Source organism: Acomys minous (assembly GCF_964271855.1).
Source record: "Acomys minous genome assembly, chromosome: 8".
In the NCBI taxonomy this organism is placed as follows: Eukaryota; Metazoa; Chordata; class Mammalia; order Rodentia; family Muridae; genus Acomys; species Acomys minous.
This window is the reverse complement of record NC_140489.1, coordinates 5,853,853-5,872,955: the sequence shown is the minus strand read 5'-3', so window position 1 is coordinate 5,872,955 and position 19,103 is coordinate 5,853,853. Positions and strand designations below refer to the sequence as shown.

General features: G+C 42.0%; 1 gene segment (V, D, J or C); it reads right to left on the bottom strand.

Annotated features, from left to right (window-relative positions):
- The window catches only part of LOC311603441 (immunoglobulin heavy variable 3-23-like), a 164,846-nt gene extending 151,840 nt beyond the window's left edge, over window positions 1-13,006 (bottom strand). The window contains exon 1 of the V gene segment in view: window positions 12,939-13,006.
- Between the last annotated feature and the right edge of the window lie 6,097 nt (window positions 13,007-19,103).

Below are 19,103 nucleotides of genomic sequence, written 5' to 3'. Positions count from 1 at the left end.
AATATCTCAACCTAAAGCCAGACACACTAGGAAATCATTTGTATAATAAAGAATTTTTAGATGAATCTAGTCTAAAGTGCAAAACACCACCTTGTGTCGTCTGCAAAACAATAGTCCAAAGCCATTAAAAGAAAGCTCTATAGTGATTTTGTTGTCCCTACTTTCCCCAGGGGTTATTGGCCATTGGGCCATGATAATAAGGCAGCAGAAGCAATGGATGGCATTTGTACAACCTTGCGTATGATGGATAATGCTTCTGGGAATTAGCACAGAGAGGAAGCTCATTTTATTGTTTTAGGGGTAAGGCATATTAAGGTTCTTAGGGTTACAGGCAGAAAGTATTGATTGATCATAACACAGTGCCTATTTGTCATACGGGCAGGGGGAAGGACCCATATTCTTGAGCTAAGTCATGTAGTGATTGTGGGAGGATCTGTGCAGGGTCATCCTGTAAGAAAGGTCAGGAATCTGTGTGTAGAGACACTCTACACATAAGGTCATGGGGAGTAGAAGAAGGCAACCTAAGAAAGGAGTCTTTCTTGTTTTTGGCCAAGCTCTGAGTTCTACCCAGACATGATGGAATGAGATCTTAATAGCAGGGTATTCTAATAGATTTTTCCAGGTATTATAAGGGGATTAAAACCAAATGGATCAGTGTCCACATGTTTCTCCATATAGGCAGAGGACTTAAAGAGATTTAAAAAGGTAGTAATAACCCATAGCTTACATTTATTCTATGTAAAACAAATAGTTAATTACTGGGGCAGGCAGAATTCATAATACTAAAGATTAGTCAGATTTGATGACAGTCATCTTAGGTTCTGGTCCTCAACTACAGTGGCAAACATCTTGGCAATATGAGGTTTAAGATATGGAACAACAAAAAGGGACTAGGAGCTTTGATATTGTCAAGGATCAGTTACTAGGTGAAGTTTCATGTTCTGAATTAAGAGTACACATAACACTCGATGATGTCATCTTAGAGCAATATCATACATACAATAGCCCATGTGCTTCATTTTGTAAAGATTAGTAATGTTAAAATGAATATGTTAATACATTATACAATTGATTCATAGTCAGAATTTCAATCTGTCTTTTCCTTGTATTCTAAAGAGACTGATTGAAGGAAAGATAAACATTTTTTGTTGTTTAGATCTCAAGCGTGGTATGAGGAACAGACTTGTGAGAGAGCGGGTGATGTTTATCTCCTTAGAAGTTGAACCACATTGTGGGTGAGCTAGGTTGTTAACAGATGAAAAACATCCTTGAGCTAATTCTGATGGGATATGTAAATGTGAGCCAAAAACAATTGGTGGGGCATGTTTTTAGACTTGGGATTGTGTGGTTGTTGCAGCGCTTTGAGATGCTCCTTGAGAGAAGAGATCCAGCGAACGCTTTGGTGCTCCAGGCTTCAGCTCCTGGTCCAGGGTTTGGCTGGTGCTTCAGGCCTCAGATTCTGCTCCGGGTTCTGGATGCTCCAGGTTCCAGCAAAAGAAATCCTGCTGACTATGCCAAGAGAGTCTTTCCTCAGAACTGATACCCAGAAGGTTTCATTTCTGTGTTCTTTACCATCCATTTTCCCTTGTTTAGGTTAGTCGGGTTATTAGTGAGGTTAATAATGGACTTGGTTAATAAGTCCATAATAAAAAATAATTATTTAGGAAATTGAGCCTACGACTGGTGCCCAACATGCTTTGGGCATCATGGGTAACTTACCTTCTAGTGTTGTGGAGGAAGATAATAGTTTTGAAGATATAGTAATGTTCTTTCAGGCAAAATCGCTGCTATTCCAAATTCCTTTCTTTCTCTATACCCAGACGGTATATTTTGTAGTTTCTTGGTCTTTTTATTGTATAACAATTTTTTAATTGTAAGAAAGACCAATAAGATGTGAAAACTGGAAGGGTCAGTGTATTCTATCATTCTGGAAAGGATTGCAGAGTTAGCAGTACAACTAGAAAATTTGAAGGTAGAGGTTGAAGCAATTGGAAAACAACAAGTGCTGTTGATAAAGGAGAAAAACACGGTAACTGAGAGTGAGTGTTTCCACAATTGCCATCCTGCCCTGCTCCACGTGCCACATGGTCAGAACAACAGCATGTGGAAGGGGATGAAGAGAAACGGGAAGCCAGAGAGGCTGTAAAGTAACTAGAGGAACAGGAGATCAGACAAAAAAAGAGTCTTTGTAGAAAAATGTTCCCATAGAAGAACCCTTCAGAGTCATCCAGTCACGATCAGCTTTTCCAGTTACTGTAAGTCATGTGCCTGCTCAAAATGGTGCTGAGGGTTATGATGAAATGGCATGGAGTCCACTAGATATGTTGTGTTTAAAACATTTTAAGCAATCTGCCATCAGGTATGGAATATATTTGGCTTTCGTTAAAGAAATGTTGAATGACTGGACTATGCAGCATATATGTGTTCCCCAAGAATGAAAAAGTTTGGTTTCAGCAGTATTAGAAGTGGCACAACTACTGTTTTGGTTATCAGGGTGGTGAAGGGAGGCAGAAAAAATAGAACAAGAAAATAGTAGAAGGGAGATAAATGTTGGTAAAGAGCAATTGCCTGAAGGGCGATATGCTGAATTAAGAGAACATGTCCAACATGATGATACAGTGATTGAATAATGTCATGTTACAGCCTTAAGAGCTTGGGGCATGGTAGAGGAACCTGGTAAGACAAGCATTCCCTTTACTAAGATATTTCAAGGTCCTGGGGAAGCATTCACAAAATTATTGCAGATATTGGGATCAGCACTAGATAGAGCAATAACAGATTCTGACACCAAACAGGCATTGAAACTCATTATGGCATTTGAGAATGCTAACACGGGATATAAGAGGGCAATTAGACCCTAAAAGCAAATGAGAGCTGCATTACATGAATGGGTAAGAGAAACCGTTTATATTAGATTTCCAGAATATCAAAACCACATTGTAGGACAAGCTATAGCCAGAGGCCCCAGATATCATAAGACCTGGTATTTTAATTGTGGCCAACTTGGTCATGTTCAAAGAAACTGTAAGGTTAAAAGGGCCAGACCTTAAAATAACAGGTGCACTCAATTTGGCATAAGTGGTGCTTGTAGGGCAGAACAAGGAGCATCTGGTCATGATGTTTAGGAGGTTCTAAGACTTCCAGGGTACTGTAGCTGATGTGAGAAAGGAGAACAGTGGTCTAGGGATTGTCAATCTAAAGGAGATGTGCAAGGTAATATCTTGCCGGTGGGAAATGGCAGGAGTTGCCCATTGGTAACTCTCGAAATAACAACAGCACATGCTCTACAGGAGAAAACTTTAAGACCTCTTTTTATTTCCTATTTTATTTTATGTTTGTTTCCTAAATCTATTTTTACTATCTTATTATTACTTCTGTCGTGCTTTAGATGTAGATCCTTGTCTTTACTCATTTTCCCAACCATTTTCTTCTGTCAATATAGACTATGATTGTTCTGTTGTACATGGTGATAGCATCTCAATAGCAAGTTGTGCATGTTCTCTCTCAAAATTTACATTCTAGGGAATTAAAACCTCTTGATATTGGTATTATTTCTTCCAGCAACCTTGATTGAAGTATTTATGCTGCTTATTCACTTTTACTGAGAGCTATTTAGGCTGTCCTACATCCCCAATTCACCATCATGGGAATGCAAAAGCAGAATCCTTCAGTATTGTGTGCAGTCTTTCAATCCAGTGTTATTTGTCTTCATTTCAGAATTCTAAGAATTTAGTCAATATGGTGTTTGAAGCTTCATCACACACTGCTGCTGTTACTGCAAGAGTTTCCAGAGAAGACTCAGCATCAGGTGAGCAGATTCTTTTTCCTTTTTAAAGTTCCCTCAATCCAGTTTCCTTTAGCATGGATCCTACAGCCAATACAGCTTCACAGAACGACTCATCTCTACCGCATAGCTTACATACCAGTCTCTTTCAGACAGCAGCAACAGAGAGTATGAGAGGAATAATTTTGGGAGCATTTGTAGGCAACAAAAGCAGCAAGATATGAACAAAATATGAAAATAATAGAACTCAGCTGTATATTGGAAGAGCTGATAAGAAATAAAACCAGGTCAGGCGGCTACATCAGACTGGATGTGCATAGTAGTGGGTGAGAATTTCATGGTCTGATGATGCACAATACAACTGCAGAAGATTCAAAACTTTGAAACCTATGGGCTTTGATATATGAAGTAATTTTTAACCAAGATAGAAATGTATAAAAATGGAGCCTGTCAAATATGATAACCAACTGAACTAACTGTTTCAGATCCCCTTCTTTTAGAATAAGGAAACAATGGGTATTTCAGGTTCTGAGTTACCTTGGAATGGTACAATATTTTAAGGAATCTGTGGTGTTTCTACCACAAGATTAAAAACAAAGAGGATAAATAACCGTTTACTCATTATTTCCCAACATTTCTAACCAAAATTACAATCAACAAATGCCATATTTTCAGACTTCTTTTGTAAAATAAGTATATTCAAGTACTATATCTGTAGATCAATCAATCAATCAATCTATCTATCTGAGTATCTATGTATGTATGTATGTATGTATGTATGTACCTATCTATCAATATATCACATCTTTGTAAATATACAAATATACATAAATTACATATATATCCATATATACAGTAAAAAATATATTCTGTTTGTCTGGTAACATGAAGTAATTGTATAGATTAGAGGGTTTCAGGAATACGATTTTCCTACTGTGTAAACAGAGAAGTTTAATAGAATATGACAGTGGAAACCAGATTAGAGGATTTCCTTAACTTGAAGAGAAAACCACAGGTCCTAACATTGAAATACATGCTCAAGGAACATTGTTCTGAACTTCCTATTTTTAATGACTCCCAGTGGTTCTAGGGAGTCCCTGTGGGGTGTCAGCCCCATCTACTTCTCCTGTTGAGAAGATTTTGTGCAAGCTCACATGGGGGGTCCTTCACTGTGTATCTGGCACAGTAGTAAGTGGCTGTGTCCTCAGTCTGCAGACTGTTCAGTTTCAAGAAGACCTGGCTCTTGGAGGTGTCTCTGCTGATGCTGAGTTGGGATTTGAGAGCTGGATTATAATATATGCTCCCTTCACTCCATATACCACCCACCCACTCCAGACCCTTTCCTGGAGGCTGGCTGGCCCACTGTACACAATAGCTGGTTAATGAGAAGCCAGAGATAGTGCAGGTGAGAGACAGGGTCTGTGTGGGCTGCACCAGGTCAGGTCCTGACTCCTTCAGCTGACCTGGGGCAGGGCACCTGGAGACAAGAACATCACCATCAGTCACACATTTCATAGATGACATGCCCAGGTCCCTCTCCTGAAGCCCTGAAACACCTACAGCTTGGAAAGGTCACCAGGCAGAGGAGCAGCGGCAGGACAGCCATGTTGTGATGGAGGCTCCAGTGAGAAAGACATGGGCTTCTCAGCTAGACCTGGGCTTTCAGCCTGAGGCTGAGTGCTGCTTTGCATTGGGGGAGGGTCCTGAGAGGATAAGAGGAAGCACAGGGCAACTTTCCAGATTCACTTCCAGGTGACTGAGATTTGCCTTGTGCTACCTTTTCGTTTTAATAGTATTTAAACGCGTTTATTTATTCACTTTACATCCTATTGCTTCCCCATCTCTCCTCTCCTCTCTTTCCTATCTCACCATCTTTTTCTCTTTCCCATCCATCCTCCGCTATTCCCAGAACAAGGGAGAACAATCATATCAGGACTACTGTTGTCTTCTTTTCCTGTGGCCCCCCTAAAGGAGGTGATCAAAAGCAGGCAGCAGAGTCCATGTCAGACCCAGGCTCCCACTACCTTCTTTGGGGACCTGCATAAAGCTTGAGCTGCCCATCTGCTACATCTGTGCAGTGGCCTAGGTCCAGTCTATGTGTTGTCCATAATGGAGGGCAGATGGGGGATAAGGGAAGGTAGGTAGGACTGGGAGGAGAGGATTCCATGACTGGGGGGTAAAGTGAAAAATGAATAAATTAACAAAAAAGTGGCTAGTCTGATGCTAAATGGAATAAGTAGGTGGTCACCTTAGGGCAAGACTTGACTCAGCTAAGCTTCCAACCTGTGAAAGGAAATTAAAGAGAAGCTTAAGAAGTCAAGGGATGTATTTGAAAAGTGGCCACATTCCAGCCTCAAGAAAGCTGCAGAAATTGGGAGCTTTAGCCAAGTGGTTCTGGCTTTAGAGCCATGTGATGAGAAAGGGGCTGTGGAATCTCTCTCCAGGGCTAAGGAAAGCTAATGAGACTAGACATATGTCAAGGGCTCTGCTTGGAGCCCCAGAGAGGTCATCACATGTATCTTTGAAGGTGAAGTCTGAACTGTGTTGGAGAACCCACGATGATGGTGGTGCAGAGCCAAGAGATACCTGCCAAGGACAGATGAAGACTGTGTGTGGATCCAGCCTAAGGGAGAGAAGTGTGTTACACTAACAAAGGGAGTTGGAGATCTGAAGAGCGCTTTGACTTCAGACATGGAGATGCAGTTTAGAGTTTGTCGTGTTGGTTTAAAGTTTTACTTTGGCCCAGAATTTTCTCACTGTGCTTCCATTCCTCCCTTTCAAAAGGTAATGTATATTCTATAACATTGTATGCTGAAAGTATGTGATATGTTTTTCATTTTGATTTCACAAGAAATTGTAGTTAAAAGCTTGACATGAGTATCAGAAAAGACTTGCAACTTTGGACTTTCATACAATGTTGAAACTGTGATAGATTAGAGGGACTTTGAAAGTTGAAATAAATACATTTTTGCCGTATAATATGGTTATCACCCTTTGGGTGAGAGGAAGTTTAAACAGGAATGGACTCCACAGGCTCTTATATTTGAACAAAAATTCCTCAGAGATTGGCAGCCCTTGAACAGGATTAGGACGTGTGATCTATTTGGAGTACATGGGGTCTTGTGGGCAGAATTGTACCACTGGTGGTGACGTTTGAAGCATCAAAGCCCAAGCAAAGCACAATGGCTCTACCTCACTTCCTCTTGCCTGAGAATATTGATATGGAAGTATTAACTCCTCTGATGTACTACCTCTGTCTACATGCTGCCAGGCCTCCTGCCATGATCACAACTGATTAAACCTCTGAAAATACAATCAAGCACCAATTAATGCCTTTAAAAAATGAGAATTTCTGTGGTCATGGTTTCTGTTTTTACAATGGAACAGTAAGACAACATTTAATGACCTCAAATAATTCTCAAAATATTATTTAAAAACTAATAACAAGAAAAACCTAAAGGGATAGAGACTTGAAACTCTATCTACAAAGGGTGTTAGATGACAAAACCTGTAAGAAAATCATTCTGGAAGCTTCTCAAGGCTGAAGTCTTATTTATAAACCCATACACAACTTTCCCCAAGCCCCCTCTCCCTCCCGTGGCCACTGCCCAATCAGTACCATACATACAGGATTAAAGTCTATGACATTCCATGCTTCCCATAACTGCTAAAATTATCATTGCACTTCTGTGCCTGAAACACAGTCTCACCCTACACACCTGTGTTCACCTGTGTTCTCATTCTCAGGGATCTCATTGCTACACTGTTGTGACAATAGGTTAGTGGGAATGCCTGTGCTGTTTATCCTTAATGAAATCAGTGGGTTCTTGCTCAGGTGTTTAGGGTTCTCTGGGGTCATATTTGATCCCATTATGCATTGTGCAGAACTGCATTCAAACTGAGGGAGCCCAGAAGATTGGAGCCAGGCAGAGTCTAAGAAGACAAATTCAGTGGTTATGAGAGCATGTGTGTCTCAGCCCATCAGGGGAGACTACAACGTGTTTGTTTTCCATCTGCATTCCTACCTGTGTATGATGCATTTACTTCTTTGGGTTGTGCCCAGTGAAGAACCATGTCTGGATCCTTCGTTGTCCATGGTCCTGCCCTTGAACCCCACATCTGTAACAGTTAAAAATAGTACCTGTTTTTTTAAATTAGTGATATTATTACATACTCCTTTAGTTCTGTTCCTGAAGAATGAATTCCAAACACAAGGTTGTTCCTGAGCTTGGGGAAGTCGAATGTTGGCAATTTGTTATAAGCAAGGTTGTACTGACTCTGGTGATGAGGCTGAGAAATCAAAGGTCTCTCTCTCTCTGTCTCTGTCTCTGTCTCTTTCTGTCTCTTTCTCTCTCTCTGATTCTCTGTCTTTCTCTCTCTCTCTCTCACTCTCTCTCTCTCTCTCTCTCTCTCTCTCTCTCTCTCTCTCTGTGTGTGTGTGTGTGTTTGATGGCAAACCCCCATGAGCAGCTTCAGGAGATGGGTGCTTTGTTTCTGGGATCGCAGTAACTATTCTCTATGTAGCTCACAGTAACACATTTCTCTGGTTCCCCATCACAGAGGTCAGCAGCAGAGGTCTCAGATGACAAGTTGTTTCTTCTTTTCCTTGTGGTGACATATCCCAACAAACCAACTTAATGGAGATCAGATCTCTTTTGTCTTACACGTGAGGGCATAGCCCATCATAGCATGAAAGTCAGCACAGCAAGGACGTGAAGCTGATGGTGTAACCCACCTGTAATAATGAAGTAGGAAACGATGAGCACTGGTGGTCAGGCTGTGCAGCCTTATCCAAGTCTTCAGTGGGTCTGAGACATCTGTGAGGAAGTGGGAACCATTTTGGTTATATGACAACAAAAATTCCCATCCCACGTTCTTCTGGACAATTCCCTTAGTATTTTTTTTGAGTAACTTACATTGTTTTAAACGATTTTTACATGTTTTTGTTGTTTGCCTGCATGAATCTCTTTTGTATATTATGTGTGTGTCTTGTGCCCTCAAAGATCAGAAGACACTAGATCCTCTAGAATTGTATTACAATGCTACCATGTGGTACCTTGAATTAATTCGGGGTTCTCTGAAACACTTCCCTCCAGCCCTTGATTTCCTCATTTCTTGCTGCTTCCCTGTGTCATTCTTTAATCTACATTCCATCAGTTGCATTATTTAATTTCAATCATTTTCATGTCCACCCAGAGAATTGAAGCGTCTTGGAATAACTCATTATCATTAACTGACTATAAATATGTTAGTGTTCATCAAGTGTTGGCTGGATGCATGGTGGGCAGGGAAAAGTGGGCTTCAGAGGTAGCACATCCTCTGAGGTGTAGAAGCACATGGAGCCAGATGGACTGAGACTATCTGGGCCTGGGGTGCTTCAGCATCATGTGAGACTCCTTGGCAGGCCAACCTCCATAGGGCCTTCTGACTTTTTCTTTTCTCTTTAAGGTGAGGTGATCACTTATGAAAGCAGAGTTCTCACATAGTTCCCCATCTGCAAAGTTGATGATTTTCCAGAAGAGTAACACTATATTCAGTGTTCCTTGAATTACCTAAGATGTACTTATGAAACTGACAAAAGAGGCTGAGCCAGAAGGATGAGGCAAGTTCTTCCAATCCCCAATCTCAAGAAGAGGAATGCAGAAATTGATCACTTTATCCACTATTGCCTTCCTCCAACACAATGCCTGAAACTGAGGGATGTTAAAGAAATGAAAATGTATTTTGTTCATGGCTCTGGATCCTAGTGTACATATGTACAGCACTGAAAATAGGGTAGGACCTCTTTCTGTCACTTTTCCTTTGTGACTTGAGTGTAAGTCACAGATAAAGCAACTATGTTGTCATTTGAACCTATGAGATCACTAGTGCTCTGTGGCTGTTTCCCAGTGTCACCATCTCCTCTAATCTAGTCACCTTCTGAAGCCTCACCTAAAGAGGACAGGAGCACAGAATGTTGGGACTCTGTTGCAAACATGTATGCTATTCAGGGATACAATGAAACCACAGAAAAGGACATAAAATAATGTGGGCTGAGGCTGCAGTGCTACATCCCAATGGTCCTGGTCATTGTAGCCTTGGATGTTACACACAGTCCTCACAGGTAGATGGCCATCTATAGAACCTGATGTTTTTAAAACCCTGTATAATCTTCTAGCATAATTTGGGAGCTCATGATCTCAGACTTTTTGCTCTGGTGGAGCCTACCTCCTCATTAGATGTATGTTTCTGTCCTTGAATGGGCCTATTTGGGAGTGCACAGGGCATGAAGAAACTACAAAATCATTCTGAATTTAGATCATCACTCACAGAGCTGAAAACCAGTAACACAAATCCTTGGACTGTCTGCTTAGGTGTACACACACACACACACACACACACACACACACACACACACTTATATATGTATATTAATGTGACATCACACAATACTGATGAAATTAGGATACTTTAAGAAGTGACCTGAAGGAGCATGAGACAAGAATTGGGAATAGCAAAGCAGTCAAGTATACACTTGTACACTTGTTTTTTCACTTGTACACTTGTGATGAACTCACATTCTGGGACTCCTTTGGCCAGGGTCTGAGCTTAGTAAGGGAAAAGACAAGGCAGGCATATGGGGCCTCTGATGATGGCCTGCAACTTGTAGACAACTCAGTTCCATTAGTAATCCCCTTTGCAAACACAGGGATTTAGTCATGCTCCACCTCTCTCTTCCTTTGTTTTAGTCAACCAATCTTTCATCACATGCTCTCACATACTATCTGCATTGCTTTGCAAGGATGCACATTTACTTTACAAACGTACAGAAATCACAATATTATAGAACATGTTAGTTAAGCTCTATGGAAAGAAGTCACAGAAATCTTCAGTGTCACACATCAGCCTGTCTGGACCAGTTTCAAGTTACCCAGAATTCACCGGTGCAGCTGTGGCTGGGAGGCTCTTTCTCAGGAACATTGTCAGTAAACAGGTCGATGTACCTGACAGGCTGAGCAGGGCAGAGAAGGTTGAATCAGTTTGTAAAAGGAGCCATGGGTCCTCCCCACATCTTTCAGATCTCTGCCTAAATGGTAAATCTGTAAATACAGAACTTTTTTTTTATTTCTCCACTACTCACCAGACAACAATGTGTTGCAGCCTCACCTGTGCCGTCACCACAGAGCGCACAAATCCGTGACAAACTGACATACTTAAACAATGTCCCAGGTGTATCATGCTTTGATTGAATAATCATCATCCCCTGGCTTCCAGTGCCTCCTACAAATATAGAGACACCATCCATGTGAATCCAAAATGCCGTCGAGAATAATGCTCTATTCTGGTTCTAGGTACGACACCTGACTATTTCTGAGCCTCAGATGAAGAAACCAACTCAGAATGACTCACAGGTCTGTTACACCATGTTCTGGGGCAATTTGCAATTAAGACCCTTAGGTGCCTGGAGGAAAAAATGGGATTAATATATTAAAAGGAAATTCACTGTGCTCTTTAAATCTGGGGGAACTATGCAAACTAAACCTTAACAAATAATTGGGGAGGAAGAAAAGCAATGCGACCCATTGAGTGGTCAGGAGCTGTTAGCAGCTAACCCAAGCTCAGTGATTATCACTACCTACATTGGCCTCAGTTCTCAGTGCTGAGTCTCACACACATTTTATTATCAGCCCCACAGCTGGTCAGGGATGGCTCTGATGAATGTGGTTTGTGTGAGGATGATGGAGAGACTGAAGGTCATCTAGTTTCATGGTCACAGGCATTGCCTGATTCCCTGTTGCCTCTAACTTGAACCCCAAACATTCTCTAGCCAGGTAATCTTACTGAGCCTCTGCCCTGAGTCTTGGTTTTCACAGTCTCATGAGTCCTTTGCTTCCTTGGGTTCTGATCCTGGTCCCCACACAGCAAACTTCTCTACAAGTTTTTCAAGTCAGAGTTTGTCCTATATTTAAAGCAATCTATGGGCTGTGGAAAATACTCTGCTTAAAGTTCTTACCACATAAGAACAAAGACCCCAATTTGGTGCTTCATAGGTACAAAAAGAGGTAGATGTGGTAGCCAAGAATTAATCCCACCTCTGGAACCTTTAGACAGTTGATCCTGGGGACTCACTAGCCAGTCAGTCTAGCCAGATGCTGAGATCCAGGCCAAGTGATGGGACTTTTTCAAAATTATCAGGTAGATTGATAGAAAAAGATATGTCAACATGTACACAAACACATATACACACACAGAAACACAAACACAGATACACACACACACACACAAACAGACAACAGAGAGACTCACACATATGAAGAGAGAGAGAGAGAGAGAGAGAGAGAGAGAGAGAGAGAGAGAGAGACAGAGACAGAGAGAGACAGAGAGAGACAGAGAGACAGAGAGACAGAGAGACAGAGAGAGAGACAGAGAGGAGAGAGAGAGAGAGAGAGAGAGAGAGAGAGAGAGAGAGAGAGAGAGAGAGAGAGAGGCAGAGACAGGGAGAAACACTATAATACACATTTGAAAATGGAGAGCCAAAAGTTGAGTATGCATTTGGACAATTCAAGAATTACTATGCATTGTACTTATAGCGAGAATCCCTGTGGACCGGCAGCCTAAACACAGAAGAGTCCAGCCCTCCCTGTCCTTTAGGAGTCTCTGAAGAGGCTGTAACTCTCTGTCACTCAGAGCTCTGTGAGCTCTCAGCGCCCCCTGCTGACCATCAGCTCCCTGCAGGGAGGTTTGAGTCTGAGTTCTCAGTGTCACTCACTCACTGTGTCTCTGGCACAGTAATATGTGGCTGTGTCGTCAGACCTCAGACTGTTCATGTCCAGGTACAGGGTGTTCTTGGCATTGTCTCTGGAGATGGTGAATCGGCCCTTTACGGCATCGGCGTAGTTGATGCCACTACTACTAGAACTAATGTAAGCGACCCACTCCAGCCCCTTTCCTGGAGGCTGGCGGACCCAGTGCATTACATAGCTACTGAATGTGAATCCAGAGGCTGCACAGGAGAGTTTCATGGACTTTCCAGGCTGTACCAAGCCTCCCCCAGACTCCACCAGCTGCATCTCACACTGGACTCCTGAAAACATGGAGAATACTGGTCAGAAAACAGTCATAATGTTTCTCTTTCTGATATCCACACACACAGCATCTCTTCACCACAAATTACCTTTTAAAATCAAGACAAAGAAAACCAAGCTGATGCCCAAGTCCATGGTGAGTGGTCTGTGTTCAGTGCTGATCACTGAATGCGAGGATCTGGGAATCCAGGGCTGAGCTCCTGTGCCAGAGCTGCAGGGTCAGGGCAGGACTGTTTTTCATGGGCACAGAGAAGCCTCATTTGCATGTCTTCCTGCTGTAGCAGGCTGTGATGTTGGACCTGGGCAGGAAGCAGTGCTCAGAGCTGATATAAGACATCAAAGACTTTTGTCAGATGTAGTGTTGGTGAAGAGCTTTTCCCAGTCTGTAGGCTGTCACTTTGTTCTGTTGACAGTGTGTCCTGTCTTACAGAAGCTTCTCAGCCTCATGATGTCCCTGGGCTGCTGGTGTTCTGTTCAGGAAGTTGTCTCTTGTGCCAAAGTGCTCCAGGCTCTTCCCCATTTTTCATTCCCGCTGATGTACTGTCTCTGGTTTTATGTTGATGTCTTTAATCCACTTGGACTTGGGTTTTGTGCATGGTGACTAATATGGGTCTAATTGCATTTTTCTACATGTAGAAGTCCAGTTGGACCAGCCCCATTTGTTGAATATGCTATGCTTTTTCCATTGATAGATTTCGCTTCTTTGTCAAAGTAGAGTGACCATATGTGTGTGGGTTCATATCTGGGTCTTCAATTTGATTCCATTGATCAACAAGCCTATTGCTGTACCAGTACCATGCTGTTTTAATTATTATTGCTCTATAGTACAGCTTGAGATCGGGTATGGAGATTCCTCCTGAGGATCTTTCTGGACACTAGGCCAAGGACCATGTACCATGAAAGTCTTCACTTATCAGGAAAGTGGGACAGAGGGGAGGACATCCTATTGGGATTTTAAGTGAGAGAAGCATGGGAGAATGGTGAAATAGAAGGACCCAGAGGGTCCTAGAAACCTACAAGAAGAACATTATGAAATGCAGTGCTGGGCCTAGGGGTCCTGCTCAAACTATGACACCAGCCAAGGACTATACATGCAGTAAATATTGAACCCCGACTGAGATCTAGCCAATAGACAGGACATTCTCCACAGATGAGTGTAGAGTGGGGACTCACCTTCACACTAACTCTGGTGCCGCATATTTGACCACATCCCCTTGAGGGGGATCCTGGTGACACTCAGAGGAAGGATAGCAGCCTACCAAGAAGAGACTTGATATGCTAGGAGCATATATAGATGGAGGAGGTCCCCCTCTGTCATAATCACAGGGGAGGGGAGTAGGGGGAAAGCAGGTGGAAGCGAGGAATGGGAGGGTACAGGGATGGGATAACTATTGAAATGTAATATGAATGAAGTAATAAAAAAAGAAAAAAGACATCAAAGACTGATGACAGTTCCAGAAATTAACACAGATTTTTTGCACTGTATGCAGCTTTCCATTGTTAAGTATTAATTATACTTTATTTGGTTCTCCTTAGTGCACATGCACACAGTATGCTCTGTGTATATACTGCTATGACTCCCCAGTATATTTGGAAAATTAAATATCTCCTCACACAGTGTTATATCTACATATGAGCTCAGTCTTTCCTATTTTCTGAACTGGACATGGTTTCTCCCTGATGTGGCTCTTGGACAGGGTCATGATTGTATGGAGATGTTATCAGAATTCCTCTCTGATGAGGACACTTGGGACTATTTTGAATTTTACTCATTTTTGTGAGACTACTGTGTTTATGGCATAGGAGGCTTGCAAATGTGTCATCCTTTGTCACTGCTGGTTTTCCACTCAGTGTTTGTATATGAGACACTGTTATTTGCAGCACACTGAATTGTTTTGTAACTAAAGTCTCCCCATAAGTTCTTCAAATTCTGTTCAATGTTCTCACCTTCCATCTTTATATCAGACAACAAATCACTGTCTTTGTGTTAGCCTTGATTTCATTTCGTCATGAAGCAATGCAGTTCCTGGGAGATGAGACCATGTGCAAAGCCATGGAAGCTGTGGCTCCTGAGAGCAAGTCAAGAAGTGAAGGCAAGGACAACTTCCCTGCCTGTTTATGCCGTCTGTACCCTTCCCCAGTACCTGTCACACTGACTACATCTTCAGGATCTTAACTTTATCTTGTATCTTCAGATGGGGACCCCATGGCCTTGTTTTGGAGAGGTTAAGGGCCCCTTGATCATGTCCAACTTTTTGACTTTCACTGTCTGAATCATGTTCCAGCGGCTTGACCCTACCATGTGGGTTCAGAGCTAACTCTTCACCATGTTTCTGCAACTCCCATCATTATTTCCATTTACAAGACTTGTTCTAATACAAACAATAAAATCAGGGCAAAGAACTGTTCAGATTTAGTTACAAGAATACTGAGAACTAGGTGAACTCACATTATATGGGAGAGACACTGCCTTTCTTATTGCAGAAGTTTTAAAAACTTATCATAATTTAGATTACATATGTATTGCCCCTCTCCTTTGCTATATCTTCCTGTTCTCATGCCCTCTCTCTCTTTTGTCCTATTCCCCTCCCCTAGGCCTCTGACTGAAGGGGATCTTCTCTCCCACCATAGAACCACAGCATATTAGATCCCATCTGAATAGCCTGCTTCCCCTCATCTGTGTGCCCACCTGCCTCCCCATCAAGTGGAAGGGATCAAATTGTCACCATCAATTTTGTAGTTAGCTGCCACGGACTGTCTCATTAGGGTATAGGTCCTTGGGAATGAGAGTTCTCTAAGCATCAGTGGGCAAAGATCGGTGAGTGACAAAAAGAGACTAACCCAGAGGTACTGTTTGATTCTGAGTATATTTTGTACGCAAGCGAGTTAGGTTTTTATACACATGTTTTTGAAATGGCAGTGATTTTGTGGTTACATTATTTTTTAATTCAAGGAAGTTAGGCATACACAGTTCAAAATACAGGATGTAGAATAATAATGTCATGAATATTAAATAACCATTCTTAAGTCATTAGGTCAAAGATCAATGTTCTCTCATCATGCCAAACATCTGTGAGTCAAGACAGTTTTTTCTTAGCTCTTCTGTCATTATCTGGAACTCTCTTAAACACTTATTTATAAGTCACAACATAAACTTTGCTTAAGTTTTAGCTATGTTTTTTATTAACAAGTGCAGCAAAACTTTGTATGACCCTTGGCTGCAGTCCCAAGTTAGGGGTCTCTTAACAACACAGTTACATTTGAAAAGTTCTGATAAGGAAGCAGGTCAGAAAGAGAAAACAGTCAGAATGTTCCAAAACAAGAAATCTGTAGCAGTTACTCCCGGCAGGAACATCAGACCCATTCCAAGAGGCTCTCCTTTGAGTAGGGGTTGTAGCCTCGGGTTGTAGCCTCGGGTTGTGTAGCATCATTTGTTACAAAGATTACACTGCAGGGGTCATGACAGTTATCTTACCAGTATGGCATAATAACGTTTATTATTAGACCTATAATAATTATTATGGCACTATTCTCTAACCCACTAGCAATCAATCAAGACACAGACATCTGTGATATTTTAAAATAGCCTGGGGCATGGCAGATATTAATCCCCTAAACTTCTTCCCACAATGGGGCACATATGGAATACCTGTCCCAATCCCATGACATATAGTTCTAATAACTTCTGTCATGCTGTCTCCCAACCAGAATACCAAATACTTGCCAAGTCTCCTTTCATGCCAGCCATGTGCTTCTCCTCCTCCTAATCCATGACGGCACAATCTCCTTCTTCCTCTCCTCTCCTCAGGTCTCTCTTCCTCCCAAGATTCTGTCTCCCCCCAACCCAGGAGCCTTAGCCAAGCCTATTCCATTTGCCCTGCCTAGGAATGATGGCCTCTTATTGGTAAAATAGTTCAGGCTCTTAGGTAAGGTACAGGTGGGGCAGGGTCAGCAAACATAATAAGCATCAAAATACATCAGACTAACCTCCAACACACTAGAGTTCATGTCAGAGACAAAATGTGCTCCCATGCAACTGTGAAGAATGAGGTGTTCACTGGCTATATCAGAACAGGGGGTCTAGATTTACTGAATGCACTGCCCTTGGTTGGTACAAAAGTTTGTGCAGGCTCCTGCGTCCAGATGTGTCTGCTTTGATGGTCTCCTGAACTCTCTGGGTCCTTCCACCACCCCATTCTTCCATACCACTTTCAATACTCCACCCAGAGTCAGAGAGCAAGTCCCAATATTTGTCCTGTTCTGCAGCTGAGTGGAATCTTTCAGAGGACATCAATGTGGGACTTATATCCACTTATATGTGATTAAAGTGAATTGTTCTTGGGAAGATAAATAATACTCCTCTCATGGATGTGATGGAGAGTATCCTAACTTTTGACAGGGAGTAATGAAGTTGCAAACACAGTATATATTAACTAAAATAAAGAATGTGTTTTTGAAACATTAATATATGAATTAAGGCCTCATACATTGCACACAAGAACTCTTCAATTATGCTACTTACCAGCGCTAGACAAAGAAGTTTTATGGAAATATTTCATTATCAATTATGTAATATTTTCTTATACTGTGTAAATTCCATTTTTGTATTACTTAAATGCTAATTTCTGTACCAGCACATATCTGATTGCATTCTTTACTTTGGTATTGCTATTGAACACACCCTTCAACAACTTCTGATTGGTTTAATAAAGGCCTGAATGGTCGAAAGCTGTTGCTATAGAGGATAAGAAGGATTTCTGGCAATGAACCAGGGATGAACCGGGTTCAGGATGGGTCCCAACCAAACACCGAGGAAGAAACAAGAGCCAGAAGTAAGGTGTTGAGGAGCAGTAATAGACCATGTGGTGAGACATAGGCCAGGACAGTATTGTTGGGTTAGAGCACCTGAGAATCTGCTCTGATGTTGTGATTAAGTTTATAATAAATATAATAGAGTAAGTCCCTGTGTCATTAGTGGGGGCTGATTGCCCAAAGAAAGTCTCATTTTAATTGGTGTCTAACAGAAGGACATAGAATGCAAGTTTAGAACACTAGACTCAGGCATTATACCAAAAGTCCTGGACATGAAATTCAGACCAGTAAGCCAGTCACGGAAGAGGCAGGAGAAGCAGGGAAGTGATGGCTTCAAAGCTTCAACGTGGTGCCTGGGTCTGAGACACGCTGAGGAGTTGAGATCAGCTGTGTTTCTAGGCAGGAGGCATGGCCAACCAGAACCTCAGAGCCACAAAAAGGGTGTGAAATAATGTGGGCTGAGGCTGCAGTGCTACATCCTAATGGTCCTGGCCATTGTAGCCCTGGATGTTGCACACAGTCTTCACAGTTGGATGACATTCTATAGAACCTGATGTTTTTAAAACCCTGTAGAACCTTCTTGCATAATTTGAGAGTTCATGATCTCAGACTTTCATCACAGGAGGAGGCTCCTCCTCATTAGACACATGATTCTGTCCTTGGATGGGCATCCTTGGGAGCCCACAGGGCATGAAGGAACAACAAAAACATTCGGCTGTCTGCTTAGGTGTACACACACACACACACACACACACACACACACACACACACACACACACACACACATTTATTATGTGACATAACACCACACTGATGGTTCCTCTGTCTGCAAATAGGATACTGTAAAAATTGTCCTGAAGGAGCATGAGACAAGCACTGGGCGATATCATAGCAGTGAAGTAAACACTTGTGATGAACTCATGATTAGGGATTCCATTGGCCAGAGTCTGGCCAGAAAGGGCAAAGATGAGGCAGGCATATGGGTCTCTGATGAGGGCCTGTAACTTGTAGACAACTCAGTTCCAATACTAATCCCCCTTTGGAAACACAGGGATTTAGTCATGCTCCACCTCTCTCTTCCTCTGTTTTTGTCAATCAATAATTCATCACATGCTCTCACATACTCTCTGCATTGCATTCCAAGGATGCACATGTACTTTACAAAGGTACAGAAATTACAAGACCTTTGATGTTTTCCTGTCAGAAGGCATCCATTACCAAATATTATAGACCCTGTTAGGTAAGGTCTATGGGAAGAAATCACAAAAACTGTCAGTCTCAGGCATCAGCCTGTCTGGACCAGTTTCCAGTTATCCAGAATTCACCAGTGTAGCTGTGGCTGTAAAGATTCCTCTCAAAAACATTGTCTTCACACAGGTGGCTGGACCTGACAGGCTGAGTAGGGCAGAGAAGATTGCATCACTTTGTAGAAGGAGCCATGG